The sequence below is a fragment of the Electrona antarctica genome (genome assembly GCF_951216825.1).
Source record: "Electrona antarctica genome assembly, chromosome: 17".
In the NCBI taxonomy this organism is placed as follows: Eukaryota; Metazoa; Chordata; class Actinopteri; order Myctophiformes; family Myctophidae; genus Electrona; species Electrona antarctica.
Window position 1 is genome coordinate 47,949,325 of NC_136798.1, and position 16,118 is coordinate 47,965,442.

At 41.7% G+C, this 16,118-nt stretch overlaps 1 long non-coding RNA gene across 1 annotated transcript; it reads left to right on the forward strand.

Moving 5' to 3' along the window:
- Positions 1 to 7,287: 7,287 nt before the first annotated feature.
- LOC306940415 lies at positions 7,288 to 8,249 on the forward strand. The gene is made up of 3 exons (XR_013792013.1): positions 7,288 to 7,340; positions 7,897 to 7,954; positions 8,134 to 8,249. It is a non-coding gene; the product is annotated as an uncharacterized lncRNA (long non-coding RNA).
- Positions 8,250 to 16,118: the final 7,869 nt, after the last annotated feature.

Genomic DNA, 16,118 nt, shown 5'->3' on the forward strand with positions numbered 1-16,118 from the left:
AAATGAGTTAAAAGCAGGTACTGTACCCAAAAAGGCCTGTATTTAGCCTGTCCCCAGCAAGTTGTCACAATTTCAAACTGCCAAAAAAGTGTCTAATACTGTCACAATCACATAAATATAGTTAATATACATACTAAATTAAAGTAGATTGTCAACAACATAGCAAACAATATACACAGTTAATTTTAAATATCTCATATCAAATGTGTGTCCCACGTCTCCGTCAACTCCGTCAGGTTTTTTAAAAGTCTTAAATTAATCAGAAAATATTGTCGACAGATTTAGCCTGAAGACTCCTTTTCCAAGTCCTGTTTATATTTGTTGCAACAGTGGAGCACCTGGTCTGACAAGCATTCAATTGTTTGATATTTTAAACAAACAATGTTGATATCAATGTGGTCACAGCTTTTACATGTCAACTCCGTCAGGACATTATTATGATCTTTGTTAAGAATTCCAAAATAATGTTTAGTATTTTAGTTTAGGGTTAGGTTTAGCTAACAACTGAAGAAAAAACTAAATGGATAAATTGTACTACAGAGGGTTAAGATGAAAACAAATGCCATTTTGTCAACTCCGTCAGACGTCAACTCCATCAGGTTTTGTGTCTGACGGAGTTGACAAAAGTGTTCCCAAAACAATAAAATTATAGTTTTTGAATAATGGGAAGTATTCTAATTTGGCAGACAGTTAGAGCATGCCTTAAGGAACATTTTTGGCTATAGGGCCATTACAGATTTGTCTCGTGGTGACCATGGCAGCCATCTTCCAAAATGGCCGCCACCTGATGTTATTTTACAATAACTCAAGTTCTACACCACCTAGGATCTTGATTCTGGTGACTAATATTACATTTTCAAGGATGAGGGATACAGTGGTACAATATAGATTTTCCCTATGACCATGGCAGCCATTTTTCAAAATGGCCGCCACCTGCTGTTATTTTACAATAACTCAAGTTTTAGACCACCTAGGATCTTGATTCTGGTGACTAATCATACATTTTAAAAGATGAGGAATACAGTGGTACTATTTAGATTGGTCCTGTGACCATGCCAGCCATTGTTTTTCAAAATGGCCACCAACCTGCTGTTATTTTACCAATAACTCAAGTTTTAGACCACCAAGGATCTTGGATCTGGCGACTAATCATTACATTTTCAAGGATGAACTTTCTCTGGGAGGGGTCAGGGCTTATTTCAGGTGCAGGTTGAGTTGCTACTGACAGGACATTACAGGAGGTGGGCTTTATGGCCTTTGACTTGTCCCTTTCAGGCACAGATGCACAGTTTGACTTCACTGGCCACTGCAGGGAACTGTGGGGGAGAAACTTTGGTCTCTTGACACCCCGATTAGGTTCAGGGGCTTTTTGGTAGAGACTTGCCTTTCATGACATCGTTGCTGCAGCAGTTGATCTCCTTACTGCGAGCGGTGGCACACTCTGGGTCTCTTGGGCGTTGTATCTTGGTGGCCTCCTGCCAGTGTTTCTCCGTCCTCATGAGCTCTGTGTTCTGGGGCTCTTACATTGTCTTGGCTGGAGATTGCTTTCCTGCAGGGTCCAGCCCAGTCTTGTGCAGATGGCTGCTGGCCCACCTGGAGGACCCAACCTCAATTGTTCGGTTGGTGTGATTAGGTGGGGTGGTCTTCCCCAATCAGGATGAGGGGTTTGACCCTTTCAAACCGTTGTAGCGGCAGTCTGGCCAAGTGTCTGTATTTAGTTGTGAGCCCAATGAGTGTTTTCCGTGCATAGCTAATGCTTGGAATGCATTCAGAATCATGAAAACCCCCTAGTTTGACATGTCACATGCTATAAGCATAATGAACATTTTGCCTTATATTGGTTGTTGATGGTACCCCAACTTTCAGCAGCTGTCAAAAGTTCCCCTAGGGTGGTTGAATATAAAGCAATGTGGGATAGGTTAGTAGACACCCTTCCAAACACATTGGTGAAGAAAATTCTTGGTAAGGAATTTATTACCAGATTTTATTAATATCCCCATACTAAATAACTCATGTTCTAGACCACCTATAGACCCGACTTCACCAACAGAGACCCGGGTGACACCTAAACAACAAGTTTGGACAGCCCCACCAATTAGTGTTACGGAAAATAGCAAGTGTCTTGGAGGCAGCCGACATCTGTCGAGGCGATGGGGTGGCCTTTGAGAAGTTTGCGCTTCAAGTACAGTCGCTGGTAGGCATGCTAACAACCCTAGGCCCAGAGGGAGACACAGAACTTAGATGCGGCTCACAAGTTGCACGACTCCTCAACAATTGCTGCCACCAGAGATAAGAGTTGAATTCCGCCGCACAATGCTCTGCGGCCCAGGAGCAACCAACACCCTGTTGGAGTTCTCGGAGTGGTTGAAGCACGAGCCATATAGCCTGTGCAAAGGCAAACACCTTGAAGTCCTGCTTGAGGTGAACAGTGAGCGAAAGACTGTGCCTCAACGGAAAACCTGAAGATCTGCCTTCAGAACTATCAGGCAGGATGTGCAGACACTGAAGGCATCAGTGTCGTTCTCTGTGTCCCCAGCATGTCAACCAAAGCAATGTTACCAAATCAAAGGAGCCTTCACCTCAAGTCACCTGGGGCTGGGTGAGCAAAACACTGGGTGGGTGAGAAAAACACACCTTGGGCTAAAAACGGCCATAGCCGTCATCACAAATGTGATTAGGTCAACACATTTGGGCAAGTGGATATGGCCGAATTTAGCCCAAGGAGTTTGACCCCTAGTTTGGCCATAGACCCCCTAGTTTGGCCATAGCCACTTGCCCAAATGTGCCCAAATGTGCTGACCTCATCACATCTGTGATGATGGCTATGGCCGTTTTTAGCCCAAGGAGTGTTTTTCGTGCAAAACTAATGCTTGGAATGGATCCAGAATCATGAAAACCCCCTCGTTTGACATGCCACATGCTACTTAAAGCATAATGAAATTTAGAACATTTAGCCTTATATTGGTTGTTGATGGTACTCAACTTTCAGCAGCTGTCAAAAATTATCCTAGGGTGGTTCAATAGAAACCAATGTGGGATATGTTAGTAGACACCTTTACAAACAAGACAATTCTTGGTAAGAAATGTATTCCCAGATTTGACATTATTCTGATAATATTCCCTGACTAATTGGTAAAATAATAGCAGGTCCGCCATTTTTTAAAATGGCTGCCATTGTCACAGGATAAATCTAAATAGTACTACTGTATTCCTCATCCTTGACAATGTAGTATTAGTCACCAGAATCAAGATCCTAGGTGGTGTAGAACTTGAGTTATTGGGAAATAACAGAAAGTTGGCGGCCATTTTGAAAAATGTCTACCATGGTCACAGGACAAATCTAAATAGTACCAATGTATCCCACATCCTTGAAAATGTATGATTAGTCACCAGAATCAAGATCCTAGGTGGTGTAGAACTTGAGTTATTGTAAAGTAACAGCAGGTGGCGCCATTTTGAAAAATGGCTGCCACGGTCACAGGGCAAATCTAAATAGTACCACTGTACTATTCCTCATCCTTGAAAATGTGGGATTAGTTACCAGAATCAAGATCCTAGGTGGTCTAGAACCTAAATCAGTTCAACTTGTCAACTCCGTCAGATGTCCGTCAACTCCGTCAGACGTTGGTCACATGATGTTTTTGTTAATTTCCAAAGAAATAGATGATTTGATGTCAAATATTTTGTGCTTATGTATTGAAACACCAACTGAAATACTACTTAATGATGCTTTTTATTTTTTTTAACATGGTTTTTATGTTATAATATTGAAAGTAAAGGTTGAAAATGAAGTATTTGAGAAATGGGATATTTCATAATAGTGTGATATTGGAATAAAACAATATTAAATTAATTGTATTACTTAACTTGACTACTAAAAGCCATTATAAGATAACTGAGGACTTTATAGTATTGTTGAAATTATCAAATTTAAATAAAAGGGATTTTAGTGTGTCTGACGGAGTTGACATAAATCAGTTATAAAGTGCATAAATGTTCCATTTTAGAAATAAATGTTATGCGAAAAACCTGTTCCTTCTCAAGATTGGTAGTTGAGACCTGTGTCTTAAATACATCCATTTCATTGTAATGGTTCTTAAAAAAAAAAAAATCTGATTTGAAAAAGGTTTTGTCCCTTATCTCAAGAATGAGTGAGTAGTAGTAGTTAAGTAGTAGTATTAGTAGAGGAGACGGAGGAGTAGTATACGGAGGAGGAGGAGGAGACGGAGTAGTAGTAGTAAGTTGTACCTTAGATTTAGACATTTAGTAGTAGTAGTAGTAGTAGTAGTAAGTAGGAGTAGTAGTAGTAGACGGAGTAGTAGAAGGAGTAGGCAAGTAGGTGTAGTAGAAGGAGTAGGCAAGTAGGTGTAGTAGGAGTAGCAGTAGGCTAGTAGTAGCATAGTAAGCAGCACCAGTTTGTGTGTCGGTGGACTCGGTGATCAACAGACAACATGCCTATGTTTTGTGTTGTTCCTGGGTGTGACGACCCCAGAAAGAAGAAGAAGGAAGGAGTACTGTCGTATCACCATTTCCCTAAGTCGGATCGGCGGGAGCTTTGTAAGCAGTGGCTGAGAGCTATTAAAAACCCCCGGTACGACGAGAACACGGATGAAGGCATTCTCTTCCCTCTTCGCGTGTGTAGTCAGCATTTCACAGAAGATGACTTCACCCGCAATATAATGGCAGAGTTGATGGACAAGGGAAAACGTAGGAAAGCAAAGACATTGCTGAAGGACGACGCGGTTCCCTCAGTATTCCCCCACCCCCAGCCTGGGGCATCAGCATCCCTGCCCCTCGTCAAGAGAAGCACAACAGAGGTATGATTGCCATACTAAGATGTGTATTAGTAATGTAAAAGCAAAAGCTAGCCACTTGACTCGTGTAATGTAACACTGGTTGTTCTGTGGTTCTAACACTGTCATGTAAATGTACAGGTACCCTACGTGACAAACACAGTCAATAATATGTTGTATGAATTGATTCTTATACATTCTCTCTTGGGTTAACTTATAGCTTTTAAAATAATAGTGATTAAACTCTTCTTTATTTTGCTAGGACCTCCAGGGGCCATGGAGAGACCCTGTGCTTCAACTGCTGACCTGACCCTGGCCAAAAGAAGTAGGAACGAGGTATTTTTGGAGTTAAAATGCTGTAAGCAGCAACCTATGTGTGTATATTATAATGTGCATATATATATATATATATATATATATATATAATGTGTAATATACAAGCAAAGGCTAGCCACTTGACTCGTATAGCACTGATTGTGTTGTCAACCTCTTCTCTGTAGAGTCGCCCACCTACAGAGGCTTCAAATGAAGAGGTCCTCTTTAGAGAGGTAAGAAAGTCACTGTTTAAGTGTTTATTAGTGTCTATTTTGAGACCCACTGCCTAAGGGTGTGTAGAATGAACCAGGTAACAGACACTGGCAAATGGCGATTGCATAACCTATGGGTACATATGGTTATTATTGTGATATCTGTAAATGAATTTGACCTATCGAGAGTCTCTGATGCTGACTGTGAGAATGACATTTGAGAATGCTAATAACTTTTTTATTGTTGTTTAGTTTGTAGCTGGAACACCCTCCTCTTCGACACCAGGCACGCCAATCCCATATGGGCTACATATGCTAGGTCAATCTGTAAGTACCAGTTTACTTGTCTCAGTTTGAACTAATTCACATAGACTCTCTGTGTAAATGTGGAATCATGGATAAGTAGCTACGGTAATTGTTTTTCCATTGCACTTGGGAATTGTTGTTATTTTCCACATCAAGCTGCACTACAAACTGTAACTCTTAAAACCGGGAAAGCATCTGTGTAATTTTATGTATTTGCATTGGCTATTAAAATGGCAGATATATGTTATGTATATGTTCAAGAATAGCAGATGTATTTCTGAACCCCTGATTTAGAAGCCATTTGTAGAATCTGCCTCAGATGCGGTTAGAGTGAGACATTATCAACGGCCATTGTTAGTGTGGTCAGTGTGTTAGCTTATTTTTATTTTTTGCTCTACACTTTCTTTGTAAATTAGGCTCTTATGGACACCAGTAGCAGCAGTGTTGACCCCAACGATCCACCATATGTCACTGAAGATGACTCGAGCACCACTGCCACCCCAGTGTCATCTCAGGAGGTGAAGGTGGAGGTGAATGGTTGGCAGGAGCCGAAGGTGATCATATATGAGTCCAGGATCAAAGAGCTTTTTCGGATGTGTCAGGAGTGTGGAAAGCGCATCAACGACACACACGTGACCTATGTCGGGGCACAGATGAAGGTTCGATGGGACTGCCTTGGAGGACACTCTGGTACTTGGACTTCATCTCCTGAAATCAGAGGCATGCCTGAGGTGAACTTGCTCAGTGCTGCCTCTGTGCTGTTCACAGGGAGCACAATCACAGAGTTGGTGGATTGGGCCGCACTAATGAATCTACATATGATCCAACCCACCACCTTCTATGACGTGCAGAAGTCATACCTCGGTCCTGCCATAGAGGCACAATATACAGCACAGAGGGACGAGATTCTGGCCAGACTCTGTGTTGAAGAGGAGGAGAGGAAAGATGGAACCGGACCATCCATACCAGTCCACCTGTCCGGAGATGGAAGGTGTGTACGAAGAATATAAAGGAAACATCAGAAATAGTAGTACTTGTGTGTATATAAAATGAAAACAGTATTAGTTTTAGATTCATTGCATTGATTTTTTTTTGTTTGTTTTGTTTTTTTACTGCATCACCTCAGATGTGACTCACCAGGGTTTTCGGCCAAGTACTGCCATTACACCATGATGCTGGATGGCACACAAGAGATTTTGCAGACTGACCTAGTGCAGGTAATTTAGGTCGTTATTGCATAACGTAATCGACTGTTACTATATATTTTTCCCCGCCCTTCATCCCTCTAACTTCTTGTGCTTCTTGCAGGTTACAGAAGCCTCCAGTTCAGTGGCCATGGAAGCACTTGGCTTCGAACGGGCACTCAACACGCTCCTAGATGTGGGACTGCAGGTGGAGGTGGTCGCAACTGACCGGTCACCATCGGTGAGGAAGATGATGAGGGAGCAATATCCAGACATCGATCACCAGTTTGATCTCTGGCACACTGTCAAAGGCAAGTGCAAGATAATGTGTAAATGGATTGTGATTCATAATCTCTGATTTGATATTTTCTATGTTGTATTCTATGTTTTGTATTTTTAGTCTGGAGGTGATGATTCATAAAATAAACCCAACATTGTTTTCATATTTAAATTACTATTTCAGGTTTCAATAAGAAGCTGATGGCCAAATCCAGGAAGAAGGGTCGGGGAGAACTGGCTGACTGGTCAAGGTAAGGACAGATGTTCATAAGACACCCATAGCTACACAAACACTCACGTTGAGTAGAGGCAGACATCTGTAGCATGTAGCGTACAGCGGCAAAGTGTTGTCTGAACTTCCAAAAATAGTCAAATTTGCAGATCTACAAGCTCACAGTGCGTCTGTCTTTTTTCCTCTGTAGCATAATAATATGAAAATAATTTATAGTTGCACCGCTTGTGTGTGTGTGTGTGTGTGTGTGTGTGGGGGGGGGGGGGGGGTTGGGGTGGTGTCATAGGGCATTATATCTACGTTTTCAAGCGATCAAATGTACTAAGGTATATTGCCTAAGGGCCGATTCATACTCTTATTTTACCACTGTTTCGGCGTTGTAGTGCCGAAATGATTTCGGCTCGTCAGAAGTTTTCAGTAGCACCGAAGAGCCGAATTTAGGACGGTCCCCGCCCCCCCCGAACCTCAAATTACGTCACATTGTTCGGCTCTAAAATAGGAGTATGAATCGGCCCTAACACTCATGTGTCGCACACTGCAAAGGAGTGCAACTTGTGTATTGTTTCACCAATTAGGTCTCTGAACAACCACCTGTGGTTCTGCTCTGCTTCATACGGTGGCAACACACAGACTGTGATCATCATATCGTTGCTGTTGGGAGGAAACGACCCTTTACGTCTGTGTTGAAAATATTGAACCAATAGAAAGTAGTACATTCTTTGGATAATTATTTTATAATATTTTTAATTTCCTGTAAAATTAACATATTGGTCACAGAGGTCCATAATTGCATAATGTTTTTGATGCAGGAGCTAAAACGTTGATGGCTGTCCATACTGCACCACGTCCAAGATGTGCACAGCTGGACTGAGGGAGAACAGAGCTACAAGTGTCTCCATCGCCCTCTGATTCCAGAGATGCGGAAGAAAAAAAATGGCTTTCAATGGACTCCCCGGTATAGTATTTAGATACAATTTACTTTTTGTATGTTACTGTGTTAGGGCTATAAAGAAAACTACACACAGTCTGGATTCATAGTTACATCAATGTGATCTCATTTTAAAATATTAGTACTACTCTCTGCAATTATAATGTTGCAACAGAGACATGCGATGACACAAGTAAAAAAAATAAAAAATAAAATAAAGGTGTCTGAATTGAAATTGCAGGTATACCAGGATCTGGAGAAATTGGTCTGTGACAAGCGCCTCCTGAAAGACCTTGATCAGTTGGGCTTATTCAAACATACAGGTAAAATAAAAGCTTCATGACATCGTCATACTGGTGAAAAGTAAATGTAGTGAGTAATGTGAACAACAATATTATATTGTATCCATGCTTACATTATGTGTACATTTTATAATGTTCTTACAGGTGCCTTGGAGGTCTTCCACAGTGCGCTATTAAAATACATGCCCAAGAGACTCCACTTCTCCTACACTGGGATGACAGAACGAGGCATGCTGGCAGTCCTCGAACACAACGAGAACATTGTCAAGAGAAGACAAGCCACCCTTGCCACAGGTTATTGTAATACATTTTCCGGAATGTTGTATGGGACATTTCATACATTTGACTGACTTCTACTCGTGCAAGTTTGTTATAATCTTTCCACCAGCAGCACTTTGTCTATTTGCACAGCACATGTGCCTTCTTTTCTGTCCATATCATTGTCAGTAGTATTGTTCTGTAAAGATACATGTCTACCTGTCCTTTTATTTCTAAATGTGACTTAGCTAGGACTTTACAAATAATCTATGTCTTGCTCAATTTCAGGTGGACCCCGCACCAAACAGGCGTTCTGCAAGAGAACAAAGGGGTGGGTTGTGAAGACAGTCTACGAGCCTCACACACACACCAATCATGCCATTTCCCTGAGGCATGATCCAAAGGTGAATTACCAGGTGCTGACGTCATCGCTGGAGCGGAAGGCTGTAGCACCAAACATTGCTGCAACACCAAAGTCCCCGAAGGAGCAGGCAATTCTTGCCCACAAGTCAAGATTTGACCCGAGAACCTGAGTCATCCGATGCAGTGCTGCTATTTATACCCCAGTGTCCCATCTAGTGAGTGTGTGCCCCATCTAGTGAGTGTGCATTTTTAGCATTGTAGCAGCAGGCAGGCCCTTTGGTGCTTTACTGCTCAGGGTCATTCTGCTGCCTGCTAGTACCCAAGGGGCCAGTGAGGCGCTCCAACGTTGAAGCACTGGGCCCTAGTGGTAAGAGGAAGGACTGCAGGCGGACTCGTGCTTTAACACGTAGGACCATCACTCCCTACGTCACCCATACGTCACCCGGACCTCAAATTTGAGGCAGTCTTCCGGGTGCTTCAAAACGCCACTGAGCAACTTCATCGAAATGAATAGCTTGGGGGTGGGGCTAGTGCTCCAGTTCGATCTCTATCCTTTATATACTCTATGGCTAGTACTCGCTCTCTACTGTAAATGTAACAGAAGCACAAGCAGGTGCTTCCCACAAACACACACACACACACACACACACACACACACACACACACACACGTGAACACACAGCTTGATGTCGAGCTGTGAGTCACGCAAAGCTGGCTGTGTTGGGTGTTTTGTGTGAGGTCATTGTGTTCAGAGTGCGACAGGGTGGTTGTGCTCTTGGGCAGTGGTCAACAACAGCAGGCTGTTTGTTTACCTCTATGCTTTAATTGTACTGTTCCACATGTTTCTAATCCACACCATACTGTCCATGCCCAACAGAAACAAACTTTTCAGTATTACCCGTATTGCTTCCAAGATAATCAGACTTCCTACACCCAAACTTTCTTATATGAACAATAAGGCCATCACACGGTTAACACTTTCAATATCAAATGACACTGATCATCCCCTGTATCGCTTTTTTAACCACAAAGATACAGAACCTTGCCATGGAAATAGGTCGGATTTATGTTTTAGTAGGAGTTTTGTCCCCTCAGCCATCGCGGCATTAAACAAACTCTGATCGGATGGTTCTGTATACAGTGGGGACCTCATGTATTTGTATTGTCTGTTTTGTGCTCTGTTGTTTTGATGTGGGTGTTTGAACAGATCTGTGAAGACGAATATCCTTCGGGACAATAATGATTATTATTAGCGCTAGCAGCAGGCTGCTCATTTAAAGGTATATTCAGTGATTTCACTTAATTAAAATATCACTTATTTTTTCTTATTTTTTGGATAATCCTCCCTACTATAAAGTGCGCTGACCATATAAGGAGTTCCTCTGTGTCCCCAGTGAGCCCCTGGGGGTCAAGCAACCCTAGTTTCGGTTTGGGCTTTGGGTGGCAAAGCCTTCATCCAATCAGGATGAGAAGGGCCTTCCTCCAATCATGATCGAGTGGGGCGGGCATTGGTGCACATGCTGTTGGTCTGTTGTACTTCCCCCACTGTAGAGCGTGTGCATGTGCACATCTTGTTACCGGGTGGACCGGGTATTTTTCCAAATCACCCAAATCACTGAATGCTCCTTTAAGATACAAATTGATTTTTTTATTATTTTTTCCAGAGTAGTCTAATAATGACAAATATCGATGATGTCATGTGAGTGACAGCAGCCCTGGTGATCACATGACATTTGTGGAAATGTACATGTTCAAATATTTCACATTGAAAGCTTCCAACTTTTGATCAGATCGCAGCTTTTAACTAAAAATGTAATGTTCCCCAGTATTGTAAATATAAATTGTTGGACATTTATTTGATTGACTTTCCTGTAATTAATCTCAATGGCTTCTCAAGTCACTTTTCGATGCATACGTACACCATGTATTCTTCTTCCATATAGTCTTCTAAATCTTGACAGTTTTCTGAAAAACCTCATATTTGGTTCTCAAACATTTTCATGTCAAGGACCCCAAATATTATATGCAATTCAAGTTTTGCCTACATAACAGTCCACAAGGGCACTTCAGCAGGTAAACCACAAATTTGTAATGCAGGTAATAATACTATTGACATCAATCTTTTTACCTGAATGTGGATGTAGAATATGATTCCCTCTAATCATTGCATTGAACACAATTATTACATGGATAATTACCCGTAGGTAATTCTGACAGTGGGACGGAGGAACATAACAGTCTGCTCTCACTACAGTCTCTCTTACATTCTTGGCACGTTTGTGCAAAAACTTTGTACATGTGCCCCACATGAGGATCACTCGATAATATGTACCAGTACTTCTTTATCGCATTTTTAATATCCTGACAGAGGAGAATAAGTTGTAGATAAAACCATTTTAGACTCACCTGTCTGAGCAGGTTTGGGAGTCAACAAGCTAGCTCTCTCTTTTTCTGTGGCTCTCTCTAAGTTAGTATTCAGCACTTTGTCACTAGAACCTTTGGTTTTGAATCGCTCACAGTAATTCACTGTAAAGTAGACTCCTCTTTAATCCCGAAGGATGATAACTTGAAAAATGTAAGTCATTGTTTCTGTCAGTTTGTTTTCTGTAAACACAAGTAGTTAGGTTCTCTCCCTCTCTTTGTATTAACACATCCAAAAATGACAGACTCTCTACTGTACTCCAAAGTAAAGGCTATTGAAGCAATTCTAGTATTGACATAGTTTTTGAACTCCCCCAACTGCTCTGCTGTACCAGAACAAATAAAAAACACATAGTCAATTAACCTAAACCAACATTTTAACCAAGGGTTAAAGGGGTTGTTGTAAATTAAATCTGTCTCAAATGTCCCCATAAATAAATTTGCATAGTTAGGGGAGCAGGGACTCCCCATACTCACACCTTGACATTGTAAATAATACGATTTTTCACATTTGAAGTAGTTCTTATTCAACACAAGTTGTCATGTCAACGAGAAAAGCAGGGGGGGGGGGGGGGGGGTCTGAACCTCACTGATTCAGAAAATAAGTCAGGGCCTCAAGGCCCTCTTTATGAGCCATGTTGGTATATAAACTAGTGACATCCATAGTAGACAGTAAATCAGAGTTAGTCGTATTCTGTACCAAATCTAGTCCATTTAAAAAGTCTGTCTTTAATGAAAGACCAGGTTGGATACCAATTGTTTGATTTGTAGATCAATATATTTAGACAACGGCTCAGTCAACGGCTGAGTCCCTGCAACTATAGGATGCCCAGGAATGGGCTCCACCAACGTTTTATGTATTTTTGGGAGTGTATAGAAAATCGGCCGAACAGGATGTGTTTGAACCATAAAGTCATGTTCATTTTTCGTAATCAATTGATTGTCCAACGCACCCTTGAGAAACACTTGAATCTCCTGTGCACTTGAATCTGAGTGTACAATAAAACACAAACCTTGAAATCAAATGTATTTTAATTGTACTGTGCATAGCAGGCAGGTGGTCTTGCAGGCCACGGAGCTGGAACAGGAGTCATGCTGTGGCAAAGAAGAGGTGGTGAAGGTCAATTCACTGTCTGTGTACAAGTGTGAAACAGTATAATCTTAAATCTTCTCATGTCCCTTGATGTATATGACTATTTACAGCACAGTTAACTACAGATTTGATCTGACTGTAGAGCACTTTGGTTGACCACTGGTCTTTGTACAGAGTTTGAGTTGATTTACTCACCATCACAGTCCATGAAAGAGGTCCTCAGCGTCAACGAATCCTCTGTATGTACCATCTGGGCTCGGGTATTTCTGTCTCACCTGGTGAATGGACACGGGAAGAATGGGGTGTTAAATTGGCATGTTTTCCAAAATGTAAAAGGAAAAAATATATAACAATAGTGTGAAGTAATGTAATACATCATACCTGGTTAATTACACACGCTGGCAGAGGAATGCGGTTATGTCTGCCGAGCCGTACCCTAGGTGAGGGCATATATGAAAAAAAGGCACCTTACCCTAAAAAAATTGCAACAGAAGGTTTCTCAACTGTTTTGTGTAGTATTAGGTGTCCTTAATAACATACTAAAAGTTTACCAAAGTTTGACCATGCGAAAGGTGTTATTTTAGCATAATATGCATAATATGCCCATAACATCCTATATAAGGCAAAAAAGTCCAAATTTCATCATTCTTTAAGTAACATGTGACATATGAAACTAGGGTGTTTGCATGATTCTGAATCCATTCCAAGCATTAGTTTTGCACAAAAAACACTCCTTGGGCTAAATTAGGCCATATCCACTTGACCAAATGTGCTGACCTCATCACGTTTGTGTGGCCGTTTTCCTCCCAAGGAGTGTTTTTTGTGCAAAACTAATGTTTGGAATGGATTCAGTTGTAGTCAGTGGGGTCCTTGCAAATAAAATGAGAACCACTGTAGGCCTACTGGTAGACTCCTAATGTGCCATAGTGTGTGGTAGTAAATCAGTGTCATACAGAAATAAGTTATGATTCCAGTAACGCCAAACTGGGAACACTTTTGCACTGGGTGACACACACACACACACACACACACACACACACACACACACACACACACACACACACACACACACACACACACACCACTTACTTTTCATTCAGTGTCCCTCCTGGTCCAGCAGGCTTCGGCTGTCTCTTCCAGTTGATTTTGGGGATCCTAAAGTATGTCCCGAGTACACCGCGATCTAGGTGGGCATGAAAGCTGGTGTGTGACCAGAGCTTCCCTCTTCTGTGTCAGCAGCCAACTCGGCAAAAATAAATTGGGCGCGGGTCCACTCTCTGCAGCACAGCGACTCCGGTTCTGTTGGCATCGCGGGGCAACGTCCACACAGACAGTGAGCATTACTGTTAGCCCTCCTGGGTCTGTCCTCAGCGGCAGCAGTCGCTGCAGCGGTGGCCGCCTCAGCTTCCCTCTGTGCTATGTCCCGCTGCTCCATTTCCTCCTCTGTGTATTCTGGCTCATACAAATAAGGCTCTACAGTGGATTCTGCCAACATGTTGAAAAACTCCTCGTCGTCATCCATATAGTCCTCTGCAGCAGCCATAGCCAACAACAACAACAACAACAACAACATGTTCTAATACTACTACTATGTCTCCTACTACTACTACTACTACTACTACTACTACTACTAAAATAATATAAATACAAGCTACTGATGCTTTGTTTGCTTCCAAACTGTGCTTCCAACCAAGCTATGCTTCCAACACAAACAATGCTACAGGTGCAACAATGCAACAGCGACGACGAGTCCCGTTCGCTTTTTTCTGCTAGTACGGGGAGCCTACCTGTCCATAGTACCTGTAGGTCCTGACAGCCTACCGAGTGTCCACCACCTACGTCATTTTTGGACAAATACGTACATGGTGGACAGCTTTGGAAGTGCGCCCACGGAGCTACAGAACACCAATCATAATAAACGGGCGCATTTTAGCATATATGCTAATGATTAAAAACACACAGACTAGGTTGAATAGTGGCGAAGTGGTCCTTTAACTCTACAATGCTTGGCAAAAAATGGCTAAGAAAAAACGCTTTGAACTGATGTACATGGATAGAAACATCACATTTAGCAGAACAAACTAAATTGTTTATAATTTAGGAGAAACTATGTGTTTCGGTAGTGACACTCCTTAAACCACACACTGATTTTCAGACTGGAAGACATTAATTTCAGACTATATCATTTGGCCATGATGAACATGAAGTCTGTCACTTCTTGGTGAAGAGTGTGGGGGTGTGGCTCCATCTATGGACTTAAACTCTTTCTGTTTCGGTAGTGACATGAAAACATGGGACAGCATTTTTTAATAACGTTTTTTAATTTAAAAAAATCTACAAAATCAATTTCATTATTTCAACTTCCCTATAAAAAAAATCAAATGGGGGTATTAAAAATAGAATTGAAATTTTGGGGTTAGAGATTGGGACAGCCACCTTGCATTGTGATTAATTAGACCATACTATGACATTACTACAGTGAAAAGTCTGAACACTAAATTGTTTTTCATTGTGGGACTGCAATTTGAACCAATTCGGTAGAATGGCCCATATAGATCATGCCGCCTCTACGGAACGGTATGAAGCGAAAAGGAAAGTTCGGGTAATCGGATTAAACCCCATTTGCTGCTATGGGGTGATGAACTGAACGAGCAAATGGAATCGCGCACGCCGCACAATGCCTGGCACAATGCCTGGCACAATGCCTGGCACAAATAACTTCTTTGACTATACAATTATATAAACACAATGGACACAAGGAAGTGGCAGGCACTCACTTCTGCTGATTATAGGAAAATTACAAATGACGCAGCCTGCACTACGCACATCTCCATGCAGGCTTTTAAATTCCACTATGCACCTTCCCAAATGTGTGTGACCAAAATAGCAATTTAGGGGAAAGCGTGCCGGCACGGCCATGACCACACCTCTAGGCGCAAATACCGGTATCGGCAAAATAGATAGCGGGTGACACTGGACCAAAATACCATTAAGAGACAGAGCAAGCTCCTATATTCGGAATTTTCGAGCAGCGGCTGAATTGCGGGCCACGTCGTGGGTAAAGGCGTTGACAAAAATGGAGCCCTAAATATATATCTGAAAATATCAGATCTACAAGCTCACATGTTGACGATGCATTGTGTTGTGTGCTTGTAGAACTGCTATATTCTGTTAAAGGTTTCCACAGTATACGGATGCTAGGTTAAAGGTTATTCTTTCCTCATAGTTTACATTGCAATAATGGCTCAATAAAATCACACCCGTGTGAAGTGAGGGGCGCTAATATATTAAAGTCTAACTCATGTTGATTAGGTGATGTAATGGTGATGCAAAGCAAACGGTGCCAACACAAACATTAAATGCCATTAACAATAAAAAAGACAATATGACGTAATGAGGTAAATTATTACATAAATGTTCCCTTCATTGTCA